Below are 15,250 nucleotides of genomic sequence, written 5' to 3'. Positions count from 1 at the left end.
GATGGCCAGCATCCTTGTCAGTCGTGAAGTTTAAGCACAAAAGTCCTGGCTTGAATGGATATAGAAAAAGGTCCAATTGATATAGAAAAAGGTCCAATTGATACAGATCTATAATCTAGTGAGAACCTTGTCATTTAAATTTCAATTCTGGTAGACCAATTTTTGTTTTCTATTGACTATGAAAACTGATTTTGCTTAAGATGCTTCCTCAATATCTCATACTAATCTAACCCAGAACGAACCAGCACTTTTTTGGTCCTAAGTAGATAAAACATACAACTTTGTATGTGTCTGACCTTTTATCCTCCTGAAAAACTGTTTTGGAGTCAACTTTTTGACGTCAACCTGCTCCAGAATAACAACAGTACATAATCTTAGTACATCAAATACGAGTTAGGTATTTGTAGTGAGACTTGTGTGAGTTGGGGAAAGAGGACATTGATCCTCTTTCAGTATGTTTCTCAACATCGAACGCAGAGCTTACAATAATGAACTTTTAGTTATTTTTAAAGATAAAACCAAAGTTTTTTAATACAGTAAGGAAGCTCCCAATTTGGAACACTGAATTCACATTAACCCTAGAATCAAGCTTTTGTGTGTGTAAAGGCTGCCTTGGATGGCAGCACAGCAAAAGGAAAAAAAATCCTGTTCAAAGAAGCAAAGAACCTTTAAGCTGCAAGAGTCTGTGGCTTCAAAGTAATGGCCTGTCTGAAAGTAGGGGTGTAGCTGTGTACAGAGAACCCGAACCAAAGGACACTGCTGACAGTTCCACGCAGAAGCCACTGCAGAAACTGGCAAAGCTATACACTCCGTGAGCTTTTGCAAACTTCCTGTCACATTTTTGGAGAACATCTTTTCATGGGCATTACACATCACTCTATGGATGTGCTGTGTCTTTTTAAAGGCTTTCTCTACCCGGTCAGAGGTACTCTAGCAGAGTCTTTTTGTTATGTTATTCGTCATACGAAGAAGATGTGGTAGGTAGTGCAGGCTTGAGCAGGTAGTCATGACATCACTACCCAGTTTGTGGCTTGCATTCAGGAGTGTAAGAGATAAGGAAATTTCAAAATATCACTGAACATGGCACGAAAGACTCTTGGAGCTTTATGACACACAGGAAGGGGATATATCAACTCTGTGATCAATTAGCTGTATTCGTTTTCCAGGTAACTGGGAGGGGGTGGCTGTTGCTGCACAAAATCAACACAGGATGAAATCCTTGCATTAATGAATTTGTCTCTGAAGAGAACATTAGGCTTGTTGTTTGGAAGGATGGATCCAGTTGTATCCTTTATGTGGTAAAAATATGTGTGAGTCTAAAGCCTATGAGCTCTTTTTCAGCTTGAGAAAGTCACTAATGACTACTTTCCTGGGTAATGCTGACGAACAGAAATGCTTTGAGACTAACTGTTCATAAGGGATAGCCCATGGCACAATCATAGGTGGCAATAATTTACAGCTGCTCTCATTCCAGACTGGATATGACATAGAAACCTAAAGATAGAAAGATATTTGTTCAGTTACTAAGCTCTAGCAGCAGTCACGTCCTGTAGTGATCCTGTTATCTGAAAACTACATTTCTATTCTGAATGTCCAGAGGACATTATGCTTCCCATGATTTTCATTCTGCGAGAGAGTGAAATATCTACTCACTTTATACAGTAATGTTTCTCTCAGTAGATGAGGGGCTAATGTCTTATGCTTCATTGAAGCTCATTCTCAAAAGCAGCAATGAAGACTTGCCAGTTCTTTTTGGTAGCACGTCATGTGGATTCTGACCTTCTGTGGCAGTGGCATTTCATCACTTTTTATCTTAGGGCTGGGTACAGGACAATGGCTGGCTGAACAGGAATTAGCATTCCCCAGGAGGCTGATACACACATGGCCTTGCAGAACTCTGTGGTGGGGTCCCCTCCTCATTGGCACCCTGGTCACACAGGGCCTTCCTTGTTTGAGTTTGTGCTGGATCCTTAAATGAAGAGAAGAAAACGCTGTCAGGGCTTACTTCATTTTAATATTGAGGAAGAAGAAGAAGGAAAAGCACTGAGTGTCTCTGTTTTTCTACCTGACTTTCACTCAGGTGAAAGGGAGAGCCAGTAAGCACACAGAATTTGGTCAAAAAGGAATCGATCACCTCTCTAAATCAGGACAATCTCCTCGTTTTCCGTTGGTCTCTTCTGTTGCTGGCTTTACTCTATCTGCTGGCAAGGAAGTTTTGGGATCCTTTAAGCTCCACAGAGATCTGCTACCTTCTCTGCTTTTAGCAAAGGAAGAGACAAATCTCTGAATTGTTTTCCTCTCCTTTAAATCCTACTAAGTCTTTCGAGGCCCTTAGGCCGTTGACAATCTAGTGCCAGTCTGAACTCATGCTGTGTCATCTGGAAAAGGCTCCAAGGGAAGTGGTCACAACACCAAGCCTGACAGAGTTCAAGAAGCTTTTGGATGATAGTCTCGGGCACATGGTGTGACTCCTGGGGATGGTCCTGTGCAGGACTAAGGGTTGGACTCGATGATCCTTGTGGATCCTTCCAACTCAGCATATTCTATGATCTTTATCCTGCCAGTAAGATGCTGTGATTTGGGGCTCTGCAGTCACACTGGCAGAGCATCTCGAATTTCTTTGATGTATATGTGGGCATGAGGTTTCTGGAGTGTCTTCAGCTGTTCATTGATAGCAAGAAGAGAGTTTTTCCAAGCTACTGACTCATACTCTCATGAAGGATGGAGCTCTGCAAAAGCTGGTTCCTGACTTGTACAGAGCCATGAGTCTGTGAGGTACCAGGTGCAGGATGTTTAGCTTGCTGACCTGATATAAAGGCCCTTGTTTCAATGCAGTCACAGGTTAAGTGTCCCTACTTTGGGTTCATATTAAGACACTTAAGGCTGAAGTGCAATTTAGTACTTTAAGTAAACTCTAAGCATTTTTCAGCACATCTGCTAGAACTGCAGGCACACAGAATTAAGTTCAGAGAAGGAACACGATCTAGTAAATCAGCTTTGAGTGAACAAAGCAACTGAATGGGTTATCTGCAGAAAGTTTGTCAGGTGGTGTCTATCAGAATTGACCAGTTGGGGAAAATCTGTAAATCATTAGCCTTCAATAATTTCTTTAAGCATGTTTTTCAGAAAAGATGTATCTGAGCATGAGAAACATCTTTGAATTTCTGTCAAGCTGCCCAGCAGGCACATCAGATGGCCCATAGAAGCAATGGGAAAGTGATGTTTTCCCATATGCTTGTTTTTACTTTTTAGTAACAGATTCATTTCATTCTCTAAACACTGTGAAGAATTAAATACAGATGAGGATGAACTTGGTGTCAGGGGGGCAACTTGCTGATAATGCCAGTAAAGATGCTGTGCTCATTTGAAAATCAGAAGCATAGAAGGGAATATGAATGTGTGGGTATTGCTGGGTCCCAGCACCTGTACACACATAAGTGGTGCGATCAAGGTCTGCAATGTCTTTTTGCCTGTTAGAGAATCTTCTTGCTTGTTACTGGTTTCTAGTAGACACTTAATCTCCTGACCTTTAGATACCAATATATTACATGGTTTGTGAAGCATCTGGGGTTCTTTACTCTGCAACTAACATGAAGTAGGTGTTGAGAGCTGAGAAATTTATATAAGATGCCTATCTAAGAAAGACAAGATGAAATCTTTAAAATTGTTTTTAGGTGTCAGTTTTGCCATTTGTCTTTACTGAAGTATCCTTGTCTAAATGAAGTATCCCAACTGAAGTATCGCATCTTTGGAGATGTTTCATGTTATGTAACTTCTTTTTGCTTCATTGAGCAGTAAAACCTGCTCATCTCTCTTAATTGATTAGTGTGCATTCATCAATAAAAATGTTTTCTCCAATGAAGCTTGTATCTTTCTGTAATCAAAAATACCTAATGCAAACAGCTAAGGACCATAAATATATGTATCTCCTTGTTTACTCTTGATTGAGACTGGATATTCTGGTGACCCTGTACTCGGGAGAAAAGTAGATTTGGGCAAATTACTTCCATTATCTTTATTCTGAGGATACTTTAACAAGGGGTAGCTATCTGTTGCTTTCCTCTGTACATTGAAGCTACGTAATATTGCCATGTTTTCACATACGTTAGTCTGATGGGGCTATCTTTTCAAGCATTTCTTGATGAAATATACATGACGAAACCCAGTAGGCGTTAGAAATAAATACCTGTGGCTTGTGAAAGGAGGTATGTTACAAATGACAGCAGGAATATTCCTGAAATATTCTTATATTCATCAAGTCAATGATCCAACAATGATAGTTTAATAAATGCTCTAATTAATGGTAGCAATTTTATTAAAATACTTATTAATTACAATAAATTGGTTGCAAAGATACTGCTTTGGGAACTATCAGTATCTCATACTCTGTTGTAATTATTGGAAAAAGGTAATATCTACACTTTCTGAAAGATGATACTATAAAAACCCCTGAGAAATATATGAAACTCTCTTAGTTTCTTTTGCTCTATCTTTATAAACTCCTCCTTTGGATTACGGCAGGAGCTAAAATTTCAAAATAAAAACCAACATGGAATTTCATTTATGCCTGAGTGTTTCAGCAGATATTTTCGTGTATATTTGAAAATGCAATGCAAACATGTTCTAGAAATGGATATTGGACTGTATCATCTCAACAATTTGAAATCTTAAAATTTGGGAGTAAAACTGATGAATGTAAAGCATCATAAATATTTCAGTGAAATATTGTAAATGTTAACTGAAATATTTAAAATTAATATACTAAAAATCATAATAAGATTCAAGACTTCTCATTTTATAATATTCAAGACTTCTTATTTTATGGATTATGACCATATTCTTATATTCTTCATTTTGTGCTTAATAGATCAAGTTTGAAAGTTGATGAATAGCAACTTGTGCATCCAGTACAGAACTTCTGTGTAACACTATGAATTAAAGTTTTCATAGCGTTTACATAAGAATTTGGTAAAACCATCAACACTGTACTGCCGAGGCTGTCCAGTCAGGTGCTGATGTGTGTGAGAAGACAGAGGTGTCTGCGAGTCCCTCTACTGTCTCCAACTGCTTGTACCAAGGCAGGTGGTGTATTTGTCAGTGGTTAGATAATTGTTTTTAAGGCTCATGAAGGGTCATAGGATGGTTTTAGTAAGAAAAGTATCTTGAAACCCCTGTGTAATGATGAAGAAGGAGGTTTGGTGGAACTGTTCCTCTGGTGTTAATCTCCATTAACTACTGCTTCTTGTAGCTTTTCACAGCTTTTTATAGTGTTGGAAGAATGTTTCACCTGCTTTTAGGTTGAAATAAAGCTCTACTGTATTGTCTGCCCTCTTCTTCCACGAAGTGTGAAAAGTCCTCTGCACTGTTGAGTTTTCAAGCTTAACTTCTTAGAGGCATCTATGACCTCACTTTTTATTTTTTTGCTTTATTCCCTGCTTCCCTGCTAGATTTGTCAGAGATAGCGTGGTTGACTAGGATTCAGTCTTGGAGGTTATTATTTGCACAGGAGTGGAATATATGAAAAAACAGGAAAAAATAACATGCAAGCAGCATTATTCTGTTTCTGAGGCACCAAAGATAAAACTAAAGATGGAGTTATGCTGAGGCACCATCCTTGTTCACAGAATTGGAAGAGCTGGGACACTGTTATTTAATCCACTAAATTCAATATGCTTTGAAGGCTTGACACGAGTCCCTCTTCGTCCACTCCAGTAACATTTGAGTTAAATGTTTGCTGTTGAGGACTGTCTAAAAGGCAGTTTGGTTATCGAGTCACTCTGCAGGGTCCTCCGGCAAATGGCAGGAGAGTGGTACAATGGGGATCCAAGATGCAAGAAGGCCAGCACAGTAACTAAATATGTAGCTATGTAGAAGTCCACATGTGAGGGAATGTTGGACTGATGTGTAAGAGCATGAGGCCAACAGATTTATTATTGAGATAGGCTATGGGAGAGCCCAGCGAACTAGGAATAAAGTCCAACAGGATGGAAGGTGAAAATCAGTAGAAAGGCAACATGACACTGTAATGCTTAAACCTTTATGGTTCATTTCTGTCCCATGCCCAACTTCTCAGTGGAAAAGTGAAATTTGCAAGGATTGTTTAGGCCATTTGTGGGGTCCAATCTCCTTCTCATTTCTAGTGTCGTCTGTGTGTTTCTGAGAAGAGTTTGTTTAGCAATGCAGTGCTAAGGTTGGTCCGAGATAAGGAAACTTAGAAATCTTTCTATAGCTGAAATGCTGTGATTTTTTTCTAAGGAAATGCCTGATATGGTGCAGTGTGCTGTGCTCAGCCTCTCCTCGTATAACAGATGATCATCATCTTTGTGGCTCTTTCCTGTACTCACTCAAGTAAGTCCATGTCCTTCTTGCACCAGGGACCCAGCACTGGACCCAGCACACAAGATATGTCTCACCAGTGTGAGTTAGAGGGGAAGGATCATCTTCCATTACCTACTGACTACATTTTCCCTAATGTAGCCCAGGATGTCAACATTTTCTTATTTCTAGAAAAAGCTGCTATCCTGAAGCACTGGTCCTCTACCTGCCAATGGCTGAAGTATTTTCAAAATGTAATGCTTTAAAAGCTCTTGTGCTCTTCTGCTGCTCCTGGTGCATGCAGCTGCACAATCCTGTGTACTAACGCTTTTAGTGTTAGGTGGAAGTATTATAAAGAAGTGAATGCAGTGAGCTTATACTGGAAAGTGTGCTAAAATTAGAAAGCTAGTTATCTTTCCCTGTTTATACACAGTAAGACATGAATGCATGCCATGTCAGTGTGTAGCAGCTGCATCTTCTATGTTATCTCAGACTTTTCTGTGTGATAGAGAAGCCAATGATTTTGACTTTTCTTTCCTGTGCTGATTTTATACTAGTGAAACTTCCAGGAAATTGATGGAGTTACATGGATACTCCATGTAACATGAAGTTACATGGATACAGCAGAATGCTCAGTTGGCCCCTTAATTCCCACTGAACCTAGTGTTGTCAGCATTGTAGGACTTAGGGGCTATAGTCAGTCTACCTTAATCTCTTAAATTAAGTCCAAGCACTTGTAATTAAATGTAAGGCTATCTTGAAAAGAAAGACATCAAAGCCAGTTTTGGACTCACCAGAACATAGATAGCTGCCTAGCAGCAATAATGAGGCCAGATGTCTGTAAGAAAATGACCTTTAAGTAGACGTACGCTAAGACAGTCCTGCTGGGAAACAGTGAAGTAAGTCCAGTATTTTTATGGGAAACAGATTTTGACTCTATTGACAGTGTTTTGGCACTTCTGGTGCAAAACAGGAATATGCAACTGCATAGTTTACAGTCATATAATAAAAAGCAATATTTTGAAAACAGATTTGCAGTGCTTTGAGCTTTACACCATACAGAACAAAGCAACTTCTGAAAAAAATCTGGCAGGACTCTTCTGTTGTTGCCATCATTAGGATGTGTTTGAATCAGTTTCAGCCTTGCTTCTCAAATATTACAGGCTTTCACATCTTGTTATAGACCTGAAGGTTTTTGAAAGGTTTTGTGTTTTATCAAAATAAAATGTACACAATCACATAGGCACAAAAGAACATCCAAAAGACACTGTGGAATAACATGCTGATGCTCCTCAGTGTGTGCAAAATACTGATCATGGGACAGTAGCAAGTCCTCAAAGCACTCAAGGGGAGCTGCTGGCTTCCTGGGAGTGTCCAATGGAGGATGCACCACTGGGAAAGAACAGAAGGGATGAGCGTGTGATTTGGACTCAACAAATTGTGGTTGAATTTTCATAGACCTTCAGGAAGGCTAATTGCTGTTTGGAGATATGTTGTGGACATTGCTATAGTCATGAGCAAGCAAGACAGATCTTACCTCAATAAACAAGTGAACAACACATAAGCGAAAGACATGAAGAAACAGGAAAATTAAATTGAAGTGAATGAGAGCATAGGATAACAACGAATTTTACAGAAAAGCAAAGTTTTCAGCTTATATTTTGCCTTGTTGATGTCAGAAGGATGAAGTTGGTTTTTAAGAGGATGTCAGAGGTAGTAAGAGATTAAAAGCCAATAAGCACAATTGGGACAGCTTGGAAAAGTGGGGAAATACTTTGGAAAGAAGCAAGAAAATTGTGTTGACTGGCATTACTGGCAGGGGTAAGGCAAAGATCAGAAGTCTGTTGGGATACTCCATGTGGTGCTGGCCTTTGAGTAAGAGACTGCTACTGAAATGATCCACCACTCCAGCGAGGGAGCTGGAGGAGTGGATCACAGCAGCTGGGATGATGAATTTGAAGATAGGCCCTAGTAGCAGGGATGTGAAGACACCTGAGGTGACTGATGTCAAGAGAGGGAAGGAGGAAATTCCTGGAACCAGAACAAGAGCTAGTAAAAAGCAGGAGGCAGAGATTTGAAGGTAAGATAGTTACTAGATGCAAAGCTGTAGAGACACAGTGAAGGCAGGCTTGGTCCAAATTTAAAATGGTGCTGTATCTTCATACACAGGCAACCCCTCAAATAAAACCTCAGGAAGAGGACAGCAATGGTGTGTATGAAGCAGTAGATGGACTATAGCAGAGTTCAGGTGAGTTCACCAAGGACTGGTAGGTTGCAAGGGGAATTCGCTTGTACTCTTGTAGCAATAAAGAGACAGATGCTCAGCATTGCTTAAAATAGGGAGGCAGTAAGTATCTCAGTGAAATTGAATTTATGCTTAAAAAAAATATGAAAGACCACAAAACATTAGGACTGCATCAATTCATCACAAATAGAGAGGAGGAACCTCAGAGCAACACTGTGACATAGTTAAGCATTTCTCCCACTATAGGTGAGAAAAAAATGACAGAAAGGAGCTTAACACCTCAGCTGAGTACTTGCAAAATATATGAATGGTGAAATAGACTCATTGACTGCAACCGCCCTGCTTTTTCTCAAAGTTACATAGGGACATAAGTGCCTTGCTGAATTGAGAGCCCGAGGGTAGGGATTAGAACTTGTGGTTTTTTGGCTCTCTGCCTGAGCAAAATTGGTTATGCCACACCGATCCTGGAACACGACTTCTGTTTGTATTATTTGCAGAGTGCTGTGGGGAAATGAAAGCTGGTAAGGCATAATTTTATTTGTGTGCTTTGAAATTTTATATTATCATGTATTTCTTGCTGCACTGTAATGAAACTCTGATTTCCATATTAAAATTAATAAAATGAAAAAACATGAATGCAATATTTCTGCTGAATGCACATTGACTGGAGAAGGTTTTCATATTATTCTACAGGTATATTTATGGCAGCCTATTTCTTGAGAAGGCTGCAGGTCCAAAGGAACTTGAGTAATTCACATTTTGTTTATCCAGTTACAACAGAATTCACACAGGATCCACATTTGAATACCACTTTTAAAGTAAGAAGTAAGCAAATGTATTGTAATAATGTATAAGCATTTTTTTGGCTGTTGCTAACTATAGAGGTGTGTTTATGAAAGCTACAGCACTTACAGAGAAATAATCTGCTAAAGTAGAGCTTATATTTAATAATGAACAGTCCTTTGTTTTATCACAGATATTGGGCAGAGAACAAGAGCATCACAACTTTGATTTTGGTTCAGTAAGTATATCAAATTCGTTCAGCTATGACTGTGTTATTTGGACCTCTCAACTTAGCAAAGACTGAATAGTTTGCAATATATAATGTCAGTGCTCTGTAGGATTTGGCAAACGTGTTGTGCATTCAGAAGGGGTGGTGGCTTTGAAAGTTATAATTGTCTATCATAACTGGTTTTTCCTGATGAATGGAGGGATCATGGGTTGTTCCTTACAATCCTTCAAAGGTATCGTAACACACATTACACTAGCAATGCAGTATATTAGAGAGTTCTCTGGTCAGTGCCCAATTACATAGGAAGCAGACCAGCAGGAAGAATGCAAGTATTTCTACAGCACGTGGAGGTTTAGATTAGACATTAGGAAAAATTCCTTTATTGAAAGGGTAGTTGGACATTGAAACAGCATGCCCAGGGAAGTGGTGGAATCGCTATCCCTGAAAGCGTTAAAAAAACATGTGGATGTGGCACTTAGGGACATGGTTTAGTGGTAAACATGGCAGTGCCAGATTAACAGTTGGACTCAATGCTCTTGGAGGTCTTTTCAAATCTAAAAAATCCCATGATTCTATTCCATGACCGCACCTCCCCTACACTCAGCCTTTGTACAGTCTCTACTTATTCCTCATCTACCCGCTCAAAATATTCATGGACTTGCAAGAGGGGAGAGTATTTCACTGTAGGAGAGGGAGAGGCAGAGGCCAGATGAGATTTTTTTAAGGCTTCTTGCTTGCTGCCAGCCCACTCTCTTAGGACACGGACCTTATGTCTCCCAAGATAACTTTATGAGGATGGAGAAGTGATCTGACAGACCCACAAATAAAAGACATTTCTCAAGTCATCATCATAACAATTCTCTCTGTCATCTTGGAGAAACATCTACCTATTGGATGGGAAAATAGGCAGAAGGTGTTTTGTAGAAGTATTTTTCCTTTTCACTCTTGCCCAGATACTTCTTGTGGGATTTATGACTTTAGAAGCATTATGCCAAATGAATCATTGTTTCACTAAAATTAATTTCAGCGTGCCAGAAGGCTATAATTTACATCATCATTTGGTTTTCTTGGGTAGCTCTCTGCTACTGTGCATGAGGAAAAGTAAGCACCAGTGGCAACAGTTTGAATATTTTATTAGATGACACAGCAGTCTTCATTGAAAGCTGTTATCACTGACACTGACAGCATGGGCAGTGTGTGATGGCATGTGGTGATGTTTCCTGCCCAAACTGTTGTGTATACTCTGAATGAAGAAATGTTGTTGAGAGATGTTATTCTTGCTCTGGTTCCACAAATCTAGAAAACATTAGATAAACAAAGGAATTGTTTGTTCTCTGTGTTATAAAATAAAATATCTTCACTTTTCTCCAGCTTGTCTCTAGTCTTTAGTCTGGTCTTTCATGTCAGAGAAATAAATTTTCTAGCAAATTTTCTGGAAAAGAAACTTTATTTTGGGGTATATTACCTAAAATAGGATACTGTATACTTTTATAGAAATACATGTATATAATTCATAATGCAAAAACAATATCATACTGTAAAACTACAATATAATATCATTTCATGCTTTTCAGTGTTTTAGTAGTAGGACAATTTTCTGATGAATTACTTCTGTACCTGATCCATAATCCTTCCAAAAGTATAAAAAAAATGCACTTCTAGAGTCTCTTCCCCAGGGAATCTTACTCATCAGAAAACACAGTGCCTCTATTTGCGTTCCTTCAGCTTTCAGTTGATTGTCCTTTGTGGTCAAGAATATTTTGAGTAACGAAGTCTTTATGGGTCTAATCCCTTTTTAAATCCAAAATAAACTTCAATTTTGATTGTATGAACTCAAGAAGGACTCAGTTATTTGTTCAGAATAACTAAAGTACATTAAATAATTTGAGGTTTTAATCCTATTTTCAGAAGAAGTGGTTTAATGTTAACTGTGAAGGCATCACCACAAAATAAAATTTAACTAATCAGCTATACTGAGCTGTACATTTCTCATGTTGCTTTGGTTTACAGTAGTAAAGTACGTACATGGGAGATCATGCAAAACCATTGAAACCTGAAATGGGCACCTCAGTTGCTTTTCTGAACTGCATTTCTGTGGAAAAAAAATGCTATACATTTCCAGTATAACAGTGTGTAATTTACTATTGATTTACAGCAGACAGAAAAAGATTCATCCTAAAGGCATTGCCAGAAATTACTCCATTTGACTTTAGAGTCAAACTGTGCCTTTCAGTGGAGTGCCAGTAAAAAGGCACGTATTTGATCTCTTGTTCACATCACAGAATAAAATTGTTTTCACTTGCATGTGAAAGATGTATTTTGATATTGCAGCACTAAGTATTAGAAGGTACACTAAGGCCTTTGACACCACTGTCCCTTTCTGTGAAGATCGTTCTGGATACAAATGATCTTTTCCTCTTTTTTTCTGCATGCAGAAAATGAGGCAGGATAGGTTTCCTTTTGTTACCTCGTATTTGGACAGGGAAATTAGTTCGAGTGCCCTGTACTTTCTATTTGATAGTTACTTGAAAGGGAAAACACATTAACAGAGTACTGACACTGAGGTGATGCAGGGCTAGAAATGCTCCTCTTACTTCTCTGCACAGCTCTCGAAAGCAGTGTCAGTCGCTATGGGGAACTATAAAAGACCATAGCAACACCACAAGAAAATGTTTTTTGCTGCAGCTTTAGTGTGAGCTTTTTGTTCCTCTTCCTTTGGCTTTTGAGTAGCATAGGAAGAGGGGTGAGGTCAGTGGTTTCTGGTGATGTTGCACGGCACAGATTAATGTTTTCCTCTTTTTCTGAACTTGTTTTGCAGCAAATACAGCATTAGAGAAATGCGTGAACATCACAGGCTAAGTTAAATACTTGTTTTGGGAAAGACCTGCTGATTTAAATACAGACTAGTTCCCTTTTGGGCTTTAGAATAAATACATTGCATTTCTTTTTAGAAAAAAAAAAGGTTATGGTTTTTAGTGATAGATTATTGGTAATTATAGGCAGGGTTGCTTTTGTAGATAATTATGTGTTCACCTCACCCTGTTTTAGAGGTCTACCTCTGAGTTAATTGCTCAGAACTTTTTACAACTATTGTGGAGAAATGGGCATGGTAAGAAAATCGTTCACCTATTAGTTTTGTGATGAAAGGAATTGTTTTCTAGAGACGCCTCTTTTCTCTCCATCAGCTGTAGAAGGTGCTAAGGGGATCACCTGCAGAATGCTCATCTTCTGGATGCCCAAATGAGGGCATAGCAACTCCATGCAGTGGCAGTGCTCTCCAAATTGAGCATCCCAAGAACAGGAAATCATCCTTCAGGAAGCTACCTGGCTTTTTACTGGTAGATCTCTTGTGTCCATCCAGTTTGGACCATGGCAAGCAAAGCTGAGCAGCACTTTGTATCCTAATTTAGACCCTACCTCTCTCAGGGAGCCACTCATCTTCCCCACCACTGCCAGTGTACCCCTCAGCACCAAGGTTCTGCCATTGGCCTTTCACAAATTAACTGCCTCCTCCCTTCCCTGATCTGTCACATGGTGCTCTGGCCAGCTGGCTACAAACTGTGCTGGTTTTCAGTCTTTTCTTCTCCATACCTACATATTGTTAGTGCTTCTTTTATCAGTGGAACAGCTTCCAGCCAACCCTCTGGCAGCAGCCCACCTGCCATCATCATGGCACCTTCCAGAGGCTGGAGCGAGTGACAGGCAGGTACCCACCTCAGAGTTGAGCTCTTTGGACCAGACAACCACTACACAAAATGTGGGCAGGTTTGTCATGGGGGCTGATGATGTGCAAAGACTGCCCCTTACATGGGTGTTTTCTTCTGGAGGTGAAGTTTTGGGCAGCTGTGAAAAATCCTGTTTGAGAAATGAGCCATCCCAGAGACCAGGTGTTCACAAAATAAGGAAGTAGGTCTTGGGTGGATATACCTATAGATCTTTTTAACTCTAGTTTTTAGCACTCAGGCTCCTTCTTGTATATGCTTTTTGCTTAGTGCCTTTCTTCATTTGCAAATACAGTGGGATCAAATAGAGGCCAAAACATAGGCCATACTTGATGTTCAGAACATTGTCTTTAAAATCCCTGAGTACAGGGTGGTCTTTTAAACCTTGCAGAGGCTGGTGGGCATAAAAGAAACCAGGTGACTGTGCGTCAATACTTAAATACCTACCTGCTTGAAATTCAAGTGCAAGATATCTTGCAATGAATTTGGGGGAGAATTTTTTAGTGATCATTAGCTTTGTTTTCAGAATTATGTTTGGCTGTTCATTAAAACCCATAGGGAACATGGAAATCTTTGAATGACAGGAGAGTTTCTGATCGCTGTAAAATGTTACAAGGCTAGCATTAAGGAATAAGAATGCAGTGAAGTTTAATTAGTATTGCTTTCTATGAATACTCTGAAACAGGTCATTAAACATTATTATGTGCTATGATTATTTCACCAGTCAGTGGAAAATGCCTGTGTTAACCTGAAAAAAATATCTTGAGCCACATGTAACATTTAGAAAGATTCTTATGTCACTCTATAATCAAAGCCTCATTTCTGTTGTGATGCTATTATTCTAAGTCTCAAGGTATTTAAAATTTAGTGATGTTTCAGTCTGCTTTTCCTCTTGGACTGCATTGTGAGAAAAAGCCCAGGATGCCTGTCTCTGCTCCCATCTCTACTTCTAGGTCACTGTGGAACTACTTTTTCATGGTGTTCTTTTTCTGCATTTTCATACTAAAATTACACTGAGTTGGGTTACTTTAGGAAGGCAATATAACATGCACAAATCTTGCTAAGGCAGAATTTCTTTTCCTTTGAAAGTTGTGAGATATGCAAAAATTCTTCACTGCTATACAACTGTACCTTGTGTGAATTTTTGTTTTTGCTCAAAATGGAAAAATACTTTATTTGATGATACTCTGCTAGAAAAGCTTTAAGACAATATTCTTACAGGGAACTGAGTAAAGATGTGCTGTGCTACATCTAAAGTGTATGTGTTTTAAAATTTATATTTCTCTATTGCAAACTGCCCAGGTGCAAATCAGTCATCTGTTTTAACAACTGTTGAGGCTTAGGTTTGACACTTTCATTCACAACTCCATTACAGATTGTAGATGTTTATCTCACTGATCAAATAAAAAGCTGCAGGGAAAAATACAATTTTGTATTTAAGAGCATCATCCTTTACTAGTTTTCCTGACAAGAGAGATACATATGGAGATAGCTAAAGCAGTGTTTCAAAATCCTTGTTCTCTCATTCTCTGGGATTTTTTTTGGATGTCTTTTTTTTTAGGCTTTCATTGAAATTATATTTTCTGACTCATACAGGATATGTTTTTGTTAGCATGTATTAAAACGAACTGGGGGGGAAAAATAAATAAGCAGCTGGAAAATTTTGAAAGTATGAAACTAGCAACTGAGATTTTGTGACCATAATTAATAATTTAAGCATCTGATTTCCAAATAATACATACCTTACTTTCCTCTCTGAAAGTCCATCCCTTTCAAGATTGCTGTTCAAAACTTGAGCCATATGGGGTTTTTTTGTTATTAGTTTTCTGTAATTTCTGCAAAAAGTAATTCTACTGGCTTTGTGTAAAAGCGTGACCTTCCAGAGGAGGAAATTCCCATTTAAACTGTTCCTTGTACCATGCCATAACATCCCTTAGTTTCTATGAATGTGCCCCA

The sequence above is a fragment of the Lepidothrix coronata genome, unplaced genomic scaffold (genome assembly GCF_001604755.1).
Source record: "Lepidothrix coronata isolate B3197 unplaced genomic scaffold, Lepidothrix_coronata-1.0 Scaffold60, whole genome shotgun sequence".
Taxonomy (NCBI): domain Eukaryota; kingdom Metazoa; phylum Chordata; class Aves; order Passeriformes; family Pipridae; genus Lepidothrix; species Lepidothrix coronata.
This window is presented reverse-complemented; position numbering follows the sequence as displayed.